The sequence below is a fragment of the Rhinoderma darwinii genome, chromosome 2 (assembly GCF_050947455.1).
Source record: "Rhinoderma darwinii isolate aRhiDar2 chromosome 2, aRhiDar2.hap1, whole genome shotgun sequence".
Taxonomy (NCBI): domain Eukaryota; kingdom Metazoa; phylum Chordata; class Amphibia; order Anura; family Rhinodermatidae; genus Rhinoderma; species Rhinoderma darwinii.
This window is the reverse complement of record NC_134688.1, coordinates 29,846,493-29,859,715: the sequence shown is the minus strand read 5'-3', so window position 1 is coordinate 29,859,715 and position 13,223 is coordinate 29,846,493. Positions and strand designations below refer to the sequence as shown.

General features: G+C 39.5%; 1 protein-coding gene across 3 annotated transcripts in view; it reads right to left on the bottom strand.

Moving 5' to 3' along the window:
* The window catches only part of CNTN5 (contactin 5), a 1,298,632-nt gene that overhangs the window by 511,528 nt on the left and 773,881 nt on the right, over positions 1-13,223 (bottom strand). The gene's annotated exons all lie outside the window — the stretch shown is intronic.

Sequence of the window (13,223 nt, the reverse complement as noted above, 5' to 3'; positions counted from 1 at the left end):
ATAATCTGATGGGACCTGAGGCTTCTGGGGGACAGTGACAAGTTAGGTGCGGAAGGACTGGCTAGGCCCAAGACTTGCTGGCTGGGGATAGAGAGTGGTGACGCTAATGTGCTGCTGTGAGAGTTCATATAAGGAGGAGTTTTAGTGCCATTTGGTAGAGTGCAGACTATTAGTGTGTGCTGCTAGACCGAAGTGTTGGAAGTCTGTGCAGTGATAGGCTCGGACCTGGTCACCAGTGGAGGCTGGTTTGTCCCACCATGGAGAGGCTGAGGAGACTGGAGGTGAAGCGGGGGAGAAGATAGACCGGAGGTCAGGAGACATTAATGAAGGTCTGTGTGGAGCTGAGGAAAATGGTTGTCTCCTAAAAGTGAGTGAGTCTCACCAAGCAAGGTCTATAATGTGTGTCATGGAGCGGACGGGGAGTTCACAAAGTGACCACCAGTAGTTTGGGCTGATAGAGTCTATGACTCGGAAACAGTAGGCCTATAGATGTACCCTGTAGGCAGCCATTGATGCGGGGTCGGTTGAAGAGTACTGTCAGGCTAGATTGGTTAGCTCTGGGGAGTCTGCTGGGGCTGTAGGAATAGAGAGCCAGGTGGGGGAACCAGTGGTTTGGTGAGCGATGCTGTGCGCAAACCCGGGGAAGGCTGTGGTTAGGTCCTGTTGGAGATTTAGGAGGATCCCTATCTTAGAAAGCTGCAGCGAGGATTGGTTGGTTTGCAGGCCTGAGATGTGGCCTGGTAAAAGAGGCCTAAACTAGACTTGCCTGAGTGGAGTAGACAGTGGGGGGGGGGGTGGCAAAGTGGGAGCCCTAGAGAGTCAGGGCCAAAGTGGGATGGCTGCCTATCTGTGGGAGTGAGTGCCTGAGGAGCAGACCTAAGAAGTGGTCTGATTGTCCCGTAGTGAGATTGCCTACTGGATGCAACAAGGAAGGAACGTGTTGGATACTATAAGGGGCAGTGTTTATGGGTGCTCTAAGGAATAAATGTGGCAGGCATTGTCCAGGGGGCACATAGGCAGCATTATTAGGGAAATTGTTATGTTTGGCATTGTGAGAGGTGTCGCTAAAAGCAAAGGATGCTAGTCAGAGATTGGGTCTAATAAGGTTGGGTCATGTACATAAACCTGGAGCTGGCCCTTAAAATCCATGAAATATTCCAGGTGAATACAAAGAAAAATTATATTAGTCGACTGACCTGCAAATTTGTGTGTGTAATACAGATGTAGTAGCACTGAGTTTGTCATTTGGAACAATCATTTATTAGAAAGAGTTATTAAACCTGATAAATTTTCTTTGCTTGAAAGCTATCACAATGCACTAAAAATGCACTGCGAGAGAGTCAAACGACACATTTATGTCTTCTATATGTAGATAACCTGTTCTTAATATGAAAAGGTTATAAAGGACAACTTTTCTCACATTATAATGTCTTATGAAGTCCACCGATCAAGAAATGGCACCAAGAACATCCACTGAATGTGTCCATGCCATTTCTTCATCCAATAGTTACATAGACGACAATCTTATCTTTAAGGTGTTGCCCATATTAAACCTAGACCTGTCATAGTGGCTTCAATATGATTATTTATAAAAGATTTGTCTGGCTTGGAAAAAACATTCTCAAGTATTTTATATTAGCAAATTCTGAGTTAATATAGGGTCACCCAATTAGGATGCTCGTCTATTAGCTAGAACAAAGAGCAGCTACAAAGAGTGTATCTCTCTCTCTGGACGACCCAACACGTATGTGCATTACACAAAGAGTTCATTAATTTCAATGGGAACTTTTTAATCAGGGGGATTGCTATAGGGGGTGCAGAGGTAGCAGTCGCACCCGGGCTCTGGAACATGAGGGAGGCCCAAAAACCCCTTAGATGCTTAAGAAGACACCAGTATTATAAGTGATATATGGTAGGTGGGAGCCCTATTATAGATTTTGCATTTGGGCCCAGGAGCTTTAAGTTACACCTCTATGTGTAATGCTTTATTTCCCCTGTGGAGGCACTGTAGGGAAATTTTGCACTTGCTGCTTAGTTCCCTGACAAATTAAAGGGGTGTTCCAAGAGTCGACAGTTACCACCTATCCACAAGTGATAATTGTCTGACCACTGGGGGCATACCGCTGGGTGCACAGGGAGGAGGAGTTTGAATGGAGATGCGGTCGAGCATGTGCGCTGCCGCTCCATTTAAAGTCTATAGGAATGACAGAAACAGCCAAGTGGAGCGCTCGGTTGTTTCCGTCAGTCCTATATACATTGAATGAAGCGGTGGGTGCATGCTCGACCGCTGCCCCATTCAAGCTCCTCCTCACTGCAGAGGGTGCAATAGAAGAAAATCTGGGCATTTGGGACCGTCATTCTCGCGATCAATGGGGGTCCCAGTGATCAGACAAATTAGTTATTCTGTGGAATTGTGATAATTGATTCTAGGATTACCCCTTTAAAGATGATTATTGAGAGACACCCAATGATAAGGGACAATTCTAAAAATTAGATAATTCTTAAAAGAGTACAACACCTTTCACGACAGCCATTCTCTGCAATCCTTCAATGCTAAACATTTGGCTGAATATACGTAGCTCTTGTATTTAGCTAATAGAAAGGCATCCCTGGCAGAGAATCCCCCTCTATTGGTGGTGTATGGTCTAAGAAACTATTTTATTAACAATTTACTATCTCTGGTTAAACTCCTATACAAGACTCTTTAACATTTACCTTGTATTTCCATGAAACTTTTTCTAGGTACATTTCTGTTATAAGACAGAAAAATGGTTTTAACATTTGTATCCAAGAAACCAATGTATCAAACTTTCTTAGAATTTCTTCCCAAGATACTAAAGAATTCTCAAGTACCGACGCTGCAGGACATTAATGTAGTCTGCTTGATATATTGACCTGGCTGCATCTAACCTGCATAGCAATTGTTAGTTCACGTCCGTATGTGAGCGCTGGCAAGATGTAAAATACCAGGTACCTTCCCGCAGAATGAAAAAATGTTGTTTCTACAAGAAAACTCGGTGGATTTTGTTATACTTTTTATTTTTTCCACATTAGAAACACTTAAAGTGGATACTTACACAATCACCAAGAATTCTTACTATTTGTACTGTTTTATGTATTTTGTTATAAGGACGATATACACTGTATGTGTGGGTATATTTTATAAAATGGATGGAATTATTGTTACCCTATGAGGTACTCGATATTGCAGATACTACGATCATGTAGTGTCTATTAGAAGAGTCCTTGTGCTGATTGCAGTCTGATCACGGTGTGTCAGCACCACAAATACAAAGATGGGGGATTAAGGCTGTGTTCACATGGAGTTTTTTTGACGGGTTTATTGCCGCGGAAACCGCACCCAAAAAACTTGTCAAAAATGGCCCGAAAATGCCTCCCATTTCAATGGGAGGCGGAGGCGTCTTTTTCCCTCGAACGGTAAAACCGCCTCGCGGGAAAAAGAAGCGACATGACCTATCTTTGGGCGTTTACGCCTCTGACCTTTGAGGCAGATATTCCGCCTGCAAAAAACTCTGTGTGAACATAGCCTAAAGGAGTTGTTCACCAGAGGATGATGGAGAAATGCTGCATTCTTTAACTGGCCCTTTTATATCGGCCAGGAATCACCTTATTTAGATTAAATTCTTTCATCAAATTTACTACACACTGGATGAATTATTTAGAATGGGGAGAATGGCACCATTGTTTTGGAGCAGATGGCTCCTTTTTACCTCTTTGTTGGGATTGTCCGATTATTCTTGGTTTTTGGGCGGAGGTCATGGAAAATCTTTAACTACTGGTGGGTCTCCCAAGAGTAATGGATCCCAAGGTTTGTTTGTTTGCATCTTCTAGTTGAAGAACTCGTAAACCCGATAGCGACCAGATCACTGCTGATGCTTCTCTTCTTTTATGCAAAAAAAACGCAAAAAAAAAAACATTCTCACGCACTGGAGGCATCCCAAAGTTACTAAACTACAAGCATGGATCCCAATGGTCAATTCTAATTTGCCTTATTTTACGCTTACTTATGAAGCCAGAGGTTGTCTGGGCAAATTTATCAAAATCTGTCAATCTTGGATAGCTAACCCTCATACTCATAAATTTCTGGATTTGCTGCTTTCCCTGGACCAGGGATTATCCGCTGCGTGCACTCCCCTAAAGTTGGGGTCCATTTGTGCTCCGTACAGCCTGATAGCTGGTTGTGCTGCTGATATCTATTTTCTCTAACCCTCATACTAGTCACTATATAATTCCCTGATCTCTACAGACCTCCAGTGCACGAGACTTTCTTTGTAGCTATGTAGCTTTCTTATGCTCCAGCTAATAGATAAGGATCCTGGAATCTCTAACACTGTATTGGCGAATACGTTTCCTTAACCCCCTAAGGGCGTGGCCTATTTTTGGCCTTCAGGATTTAGCAATTATTTTCAGGTTTTTCATCTTTGCATTCTAAACGTAGTCATTTGAATTGTTTTTATGATGGCTCCATTCTGAAAATAATGTATTAAAAAACTTTTATAAATTGTTTTTGTGGGGGGGGGGTGAAAAAAACAGCAACGCCACAAATGTTGTTTTTTTAAAAAAAAGAAAAAGTATGTTTTTATGCTGCCTTATTCTGATTCATATTTTTTTTATTTTTTTGTTAAAAGAGCTGAGTGAGGACTTTTGCGGTCTAAGTTGACATTTTTATTGGTACAATTTTGGGATACATACGGCTTTTTGGTCGATTTTTATTCAATTTTTTTGTGAGGTGGGATGAATAAACGACATTCACTGTGCAGGTTAAATAACATGATCATTTTAGTTCATTTAAATTCAGGGTGTGACAGACTCGCCTATACCAATTATGCATACTTTTTGTTCTTTATATGTTTTAATAGTAAAAAAAAATTATGTTCATTTCTTTTTTTCCTTTTTTAAATATTTTTAAACAATTTGCTAATCTCTTTTGTTTTTTCCCCCCAGTCCTATCAAGGGACTAGAGTATGCATGTATGGCACAGTGCCCTAGAGCCCACCTGCCAATGTGTGTCATGGAGGGGGAAGGAGATTTATTAAGACAACCTTTTTAAATATTATGGATTTTATACCCAAACATATCACTGAAGAGGCTTGTGAGTCTCCAGTCATCCCCTACAGCCCCAAATGTCTACCAATACATGGCCTATCACATCTACAGGTGTGTCTACCTTTACCGTTGCTTGAATTTGGGCAAGAACTCCAATTTCACATGAAACTAATTCAATACAATATCGCGACATGCTAGCAAAACTATTGACAGGCTGCAACTCACATCACAACCACTAGGTGGCCTGGCCACACAGACACGTAAAGGATAGACATCTTTTGACAGATTGCCGTGAAATCATGTTTTTCTTTTAAAGCTAGTCATCTCATGCCACACATCTCAAGATATGTTGAGATAAGAGGAAAGGTAAGGACACATCTGTATATTACATGTTCTGTTAACATCACATAGAGCTGTATATTTAGTTGTATTTTACTTTTTGACCATTTTACAGAACTTTGCTCCTTATCAGACTCCATGAGTCTCATGTTATTTCTGCTACAAAAATCTATAAAGCGAGATTTGACCAGTATCTCAATACAATTACCCTGTACTACTATCTAATAGACTTGTTCTCCATGGGAAATGACAAAGACTGGTAAATCAATAGAGCATGAGCGATTAGTAGTTACAGCATCTCTGGTGGAGTCCAAGTGGCTTACATGTGTAATATTAATGTACGGACCGCTCCAGACAGGCTTGGAATAGCAAAGGTTAAGTGATGCATATCAAACAGCATCTTTCCTGATCTGAAATTTAAGCGTATAATGATATGCCTGCTTAGAGATTCACAAAAAAGGGCAAGGTGATCAAAAGTAGATATTAGCATAAATATGTTATGATGTGTTTAGTGCCAATTATCCTCTTCCCGATGAAATTGAAATACAGACATAAATAACATTAGGATAATGATTTTACCGAAAGGATAACAAGAAGATGTTTAAGTGCAGAGGACGTGTAGAAACTCAGGGAAAAGCAGCAATCTAGAAAATCATCGACAGAGATGTCAACCTGGGAGAGCCCTTCACAGGGTCATACTCGAGAAGAGGTAGCGGCAAAAATAGGAGTTGCCTTTTTATAGGGGTGTAGAGGGGTTAAATATATTTAGACCCCCTATGTGAATATTAAAACATAAGACCCCCTGAATATATTCATACCCACTATATTAATATCTGACCCCAGATCAGACCCCAATAATAATATCCGACCACAGACCAGACCCATATATCATTATAAGACCACAGACCCCTTAAATAAATTTAGACCAGCATATTAATATCCAGACCAGACCTCCTAAATATATACCGACCCAAAACAAGTCCCCTAAATATATTTGGACCTTAAACCAGGCCCCCTAAATATATTCAGACCCCAGACCTCTTAAATATATTCAGACTCAAAACAAGACCCCCTAAATATATTCAGACCTCAGACCAGGCCACCTAAATATATTCAGACACCAGACCCCCCAAATACAGTCAAATCCGATACCCCCTATATTTATAAGAGACCGCTGACCAACAGCAGCACACCTGTCCACAGGTTGTGTGTAGTATTGCAGTTTAGCCCCATTCACTTTAACAGAGCTGAGCTGCAGTACCAGACACTACCCATAGAGAGGTATGGCGCTGGTTTTGGAAGAACGCAATCATGTTTTTCTAATCCTATAATTAATAATCCCTTTAATTAATACCGCAGATCAGACTCTTAACTTAATTTAGACACCAGACCAGACAAAAATAAATGGATTCCCCAAACCAGACTATATATACTAGGCATTCATATGACAAACTAATTCCTCAAAGTTTTATGCAATAGAAAAACAATTGAAGAAGGTCAAGAAAAAAAAATTGCACCAAATTTGCTTACAAATATCTGAACAATTTTTGAGCTATTTTTGTATATTTTAGACTTTTGAGTATGTTATACAATGTAGCACTTCTCTCTATCACTTTAATGCCATCCTTCGTCTTTAATATCAAGTTCAGCCGATAGCTTTCCCCGGGACTCTTGCCATCCCTCCCTTTTTGTCTCTGGCTTGTATCATTTTTCCATTTGCATTTTTATTATTAGCTTGGCATTGTCCCAAAACTCAGAAATTAGCTTACTATTCATCAGGAAATAAAGCCACAGCAAGAGTCAATTAATGGCCATCAAAATCAAACATGGACTATTCACTTTCATGTAACCAGGGCTAGAAGTAGAGGATAATCAGACTTGTATAGGATCACGCCTCTTGGTTTTAACTAGATATAAAGGATAACAAAAAAGTCAACGGGTGCTATTCATGGAGGAAGGAAGAGGTGGAATTTGATCAATGTTCTTTAGAAGCTTCTATGATATGACAAGAACAGTGAACAGAGCTCATAATTCGGGCTCAATGTCAATAATCCACTTTTTTCATTAAAGTAAGAAATCCTTGTATAATTCTAGGTAGTCCGAAGGCACCAGGGATGACTGCAGCTCAGCATTGGCAAGCAGGACAATAATATGCACTTACAAGTCTACTCCCTCGATGCTCGGGTCTGATCTTCTAAATTAATTACACACATTTCAAATTTCCACAAACATTTAAAAAGAAGATGCAGTTAATTAAAATAAGGTTCCTTGAGACTTCTGTGACTCATTATTCTAAATCTATTTGCTTCAAAACATTGTGATGGACATATTAAAATATAATCTCGTAGAGCAATGTATTAGGATAGTAGATCATTTTCAGTCCTTGCCTTGCTCATGGATCCTAAGCCTTGATCTATGCACTAGAAAGTAGCAGGGCACGTGATTGCTTTGGGGCCCATGTTCGGCCTGGAACAGAACTGCTTATCCTGCTTGCCTTGACATCATTCCTGCAGCCGCCACAAGGCTGCCGCCACTGTATACAGGTTTATACAGCTCCTATTACATTCAATACTAGCTGTAGAAATCCATATGTTGTTAGCTCCCCCTAGTGGTAGTGCCATGCAGCCATAATTGTAAAAACGGATATACAGATATATTGTTAAATACATCAGGAGAGCATTTTAGGCCTAAAAATTGAATATTGGACATTAACTAAAAGTTGAATGCTGACGGGTTCAGGGACAGCGGGTTCACGCAGGATCCACCTGTTATCCATCACATCTAAGTTCATAACTTAGATATGATAGATTACAGGTGGATCATCCTGCGTGTCCTGCTGACACTGAACCCATCAGATCCGCAGGACTAACAGATTCAGGTCATAGCGAAAGATACAGCTGCTCTGTATAGAGAATACTGAACAGCTGTATCTCAAAAAGTAAAAATATTTTTTTAATAAAAACTATTTATAAAGTTGCACCAATCACACTGACTGATCTGTTTATTTTTTAAAAAAAAAAATGCCTTTCAAAGGTGTACATAGCCCTTAATGTGAGGATAGACTCCATTTCCCCTTAGTTTAGCCCCTGCCAAATCTAATAGTGGCACAGTGGATCCACACTTCTGTCCCAAGGCCTGACCGTGACAAACGTCTATCACAACCAACATATTATACTCAATAATTCCAGCCATTTGTATTCCACCTTAAATAAAATTCTCGAAATAAAATGACAATATTTCCAACATAAAAATTTTTAAAATGATTTAAGAACTAGTTTTTGGACATACATATATCATCACTTACCCTTTATAATAAACATTCAAGGCAAAACTGATATAATGTGTTGTGCCTAATGCAGGCCTCTGGGGGTGGAGCATGACACAGGGATTCTCTCATTGGTGTTTTTTGAATCCCTGTGTCATGCCCCGCCCCCTCAGGCTCTGAACTAGGCATATCACAATGAAGCTTAGACAACCAGCTCCATGTAATCTATAATATTCTGTTAGGCTTTGTTCACATCTGCGTCAGATCTCCATTCAGGCACATGAACAGAACCCTGACTGAAACAACCGGAAATCATAGGTTTCCGTTTGCATCACCATTGATTTCAATGGTGATGAATCCGGTTCAAATGGTTTCCGTTTGTCACCGTTGTGCAAGGCTTGCGTCGTTTTCATTGAATGAATAGCGCAGTAGTCTACGGTATTGCTTCCGTCAAAACGACGGAACCCTTGCACAACGAAGACAAACGGAAACCATTTGCACCAGATCCGTCACGATTGAAATCAAACCTATGGTTTCCGTTTGTTTCAGTCAGGGTTCCGTCCATGGGTTCCCCTGACGGAAAGCTCAGACAGAACACCTGAACGAAGCCCAGACGCAGATGTGAACAAAGCCTTATGTGTAGGAATCTAAACAATTAACATATACCATATCTGCCTGCGAGATTGTTGTGGCTGTAAGATTTTGAGCTATGGACAGCATTTTATTCAATTGGATTTATCATGCGATAATATAATTGGTTTTAATAAAAACTTTACAACCGGCTTGCTTGTATTCCAAAACATTGCAAGCTGCTTGATGCCGTTCAATTCCGTCAGACAAGCTGCCGGTCGGCTCGGTCTCCAGACTCTCCTGTCTTCTCCTGAACACTCAACTAAACCAAATTCTCTTCAAATATAATTAGCTTTGATTTGATCAGTATTCAGCGTAGATGAGCATTCAGAAAAAGAACGGAGGCGGTGGAGATTGAGTCGACAGGGAGCTTGTCTGACGGAATAGAATGGCATCAAGCCGCTTGCAATGTATTGAAATACATGCAAGCTGCAGAAGCAAAACGGTTGAGATTTTTTAATTAAGACGAATTACAGAAATTTCTTAAATCACATAATAGATGCAAGAGAAAAAAAAAATTGATGCATAGGTGACCATAGCCTTTCACCATCACTCCAGTAACCAAGGGAGTATTATTATCTATTATTATTATAATACCAAATGGTTACACTTGTACTATTTTCTACCAAATGTCCCAGCTCCTGAGTAGTCCTCCAACAAAATTCTCTTAAGTCTTAAATTAGACAAGCTCATGTTGCTACAGTACAGTTGGTACAGTAGATGGACACACAGTCCAGTATACAGTAGGATCCCATATATTTCAAACGAAAACACTTTTACCGGTAACAACAAAATTAAGAAGATAATACTGAAGATTTTAATGGTATGCCCATATTTTAACATTATTTTTTAAGTTTATATATTGAATTCAATTTAAAAAAAAAGAGTAATTTTTTTTGTAATACTGATCCAGCCTGTATTATAGTCCAGAGCTGCATTTACAATTCTGGAGGCTTCAGAGCTGAAATCTCCCATTCCCTGTTGTCTCATTTTAGCATTCTGGGAAGAGTTATCTACAGTAAGAATCACATAATAATCTAATTTAAGAAAAATAAATTGTTCCTCTGCATTATAGAAGCTCAGCTAAGCTATTAGGGGTGTGTCCGACGACAAGCTTGTCGACTGTTTCCGACCACAACCAGCAGAATTGTGAATGCAGCTCTAATACAGGCTGTAACTTAGGATCAGTGCAAGATAAATAATGTAATATATTAATAAAGTTACTATATGTAGATTGAATCCATATATAAACTGTACAAAAAGTGGAAAGAAGTTGACCCATAACCACTTTCCAGATTTACCATTGAATATAAAGTTAAAGTGGTTCTCCAGGACTTTAATATTGATGTCTTATCCTTAGGATAGATCATTATTATAAGATCGCGGGACCCCGGCCAATCAACTGACTGAAGGGGCCGTGTCATTGCTCATCGCGACCTCTTCAATGTTCACCAAACACAACACCATACACATCCGTAGCTGTCCCTGGAATTTCAGCTCAGTTCTATTCACTAGAATGGGACTGGAACCGCAATCCCACGCACAGCGAATACGGTAGTGAATGGCGCTATGCCTGTAAACTGTGAAGAGGTCGGGGATTGAACCCCCACCAATCTGATATTTATGACCCATCCTAAGATTAAGCATTAATATAAAAGGACCGGAGAACCCATTTAACTTCATGTATCATTTATATTGGCTGTGTAAGTCACTATGAATATCCGTGTGTTTTTACTTACTAGAGTAAGAGAGCAAATGGAAGCGTATTACCGCACTTAACCTTTAATAAATGACTTAAGTAAATCTAACCAACGGTACATATTATTTACTTAGATACATAATGGATTGAAATCCGAGACTCTTCCATTTTCTCAATACATAATAAAGAGGATAGAAATGGAAGTGTGTCTCTATTTCAGGGGCCGCTAACAAAATAACAAGAACAGGAGCACGAAATATGGCAAATCTTATCAGTCCCATGGGAAATTAGGTTCGAGTCGGTTTAGGTATTTTTAAAATCTGTATCTTTTCCATCTTTCTCGGAGAAGTACATTAGCACAGAGGTGAAAAATATCTATGTAAAAATGAGCTTATGGGAGACATTACTCTCATATGTACATAAATGTCTCTCGTCTTGCTGGAGGATTAGATGAGATTAAAAAAAATCTCTTATATTACTAAATTGAGTTGATGAAGTCAATATGAACATTTATCCATTGTATCATAGTGGGACACTAAAAGGAAAATGTGCTCCATTGTGGCCTTCTAAGTATCATCTACATTTCTGAAAAGTAGACTATTCACCTTGTATATAGACTTTACTCCTATAATATCAAAAATACAAAAAAATAAAATATTCATAATATTCACAACTATTTAGGGAGTTAGGGGCTTTATATAGATAAAGTAGATAAAGTATAGATGTAGTTAGTATTGAGATGAGAAGTTTAACAACAGTTTCAGGTCTTCAGGCCTCGACCTCATAACATTTTTGTTAAACCGCTAAAACGGTTTAACTGCACCGATGGAAGTCAGGTAATCTTCCCACCCTCGAGAACTGGTACGGGGAGATAGCACTGCTATGTTTAGAACATAAGAATTTATTAGTTAGTCATGACTTTATCATCTGTGCTGATATCAGTTTTTGCAAATTTGCTATCAATTAGAGAAAAATTTAAGTTGAATAAAAATAATACAATAAAAAATGTACAAATTAGACAAATACAACCAGAGGTCTTAAAGAGGACCTATTACAATTCTTCTTGTGAATGGGAGATATCCCTACACACTCTGACACTGTCCAATCAGTGCGGACAGTATCATACAGTGAAGAAACACGCCTTATTGACAAGGGGAATGGTAACACCCAGTTGTCAATTCTTTCATAAATTTCCAGGAGGAATAGCTCTACGAAAAGAACGCTCCAGTGTTTTTAATAAAATAGACACAGCTCCTTATTTACAGTTACATAGCATTAACATATCCTCTTCCCAATTGAAAATAAATAAATGCAAGAAAAACACACGGCGCCACATAGCGTGAGTAAGCCCAGAATAACAGTCAATTGATGATGAATAGATGCTTACCACAGGAAGGTAGATCAGTCACGTTAGACAGGTGTATAGCAGTGAGTGCTGCTGCCGAAATCCCAAACGGTCACGCCAATTGGCCTCCGTGTAAAATAATCAATTGTTAGTAAAAACGGGAATATGTCCGGCGCTGCTACTCAATAATAATGCATGAGTTATAATGTGATGTTTTATTTAATGAAGGCTACGCGTTTCAATGCCGCACCGGCATCTTCCTCAGGCCATATAAATTGCAGTCTGACTGCAATTTATATGGCCTGAGGAAGATGCCAGTGCGGCATTGAAACGCGTAGCCTTCATTAAATAAAACATCACATTATAACTCATGCATTATTATTGAGTAGCAACTCTTCCCAATTGGGCTGACAATTTAATTTTCCTCTCAGACACAAACTAGGCCAAATTTCATAAAATACCAACTATTTACCAGAATGTTTTTGGAGTTTGGGAGGGACCCGGGGAAAATACACGCAAACTCAGTGACAACATAGAAACAAATTGAAATTGTGGGACAAAATGTCATCTCAGGAGGCCAAAAGGTACACATTGCAGCAGCAGTCACAAGGGACAAAACAATGTCCTCTTAGGAGGCCGGCAGGATTGCGTCACTACGGAAGACCAGGTAATTGTGAGTATGTTATTACTTTTATTTTTGGGGTGGATTCGCAAATCCCCTGATTGCCTTTCTGATGTCTTCTAGGACAGCATACTTCTTGGAAACAGTCCTAGAATACATCAGAGATTCAGACAAGGCAATTGGGGCACGTGAGATTCGCTAGAAATTTATTCGGACCAAATTCGACTGCTGATTCAATGAAATTGGGCTGAAAGGA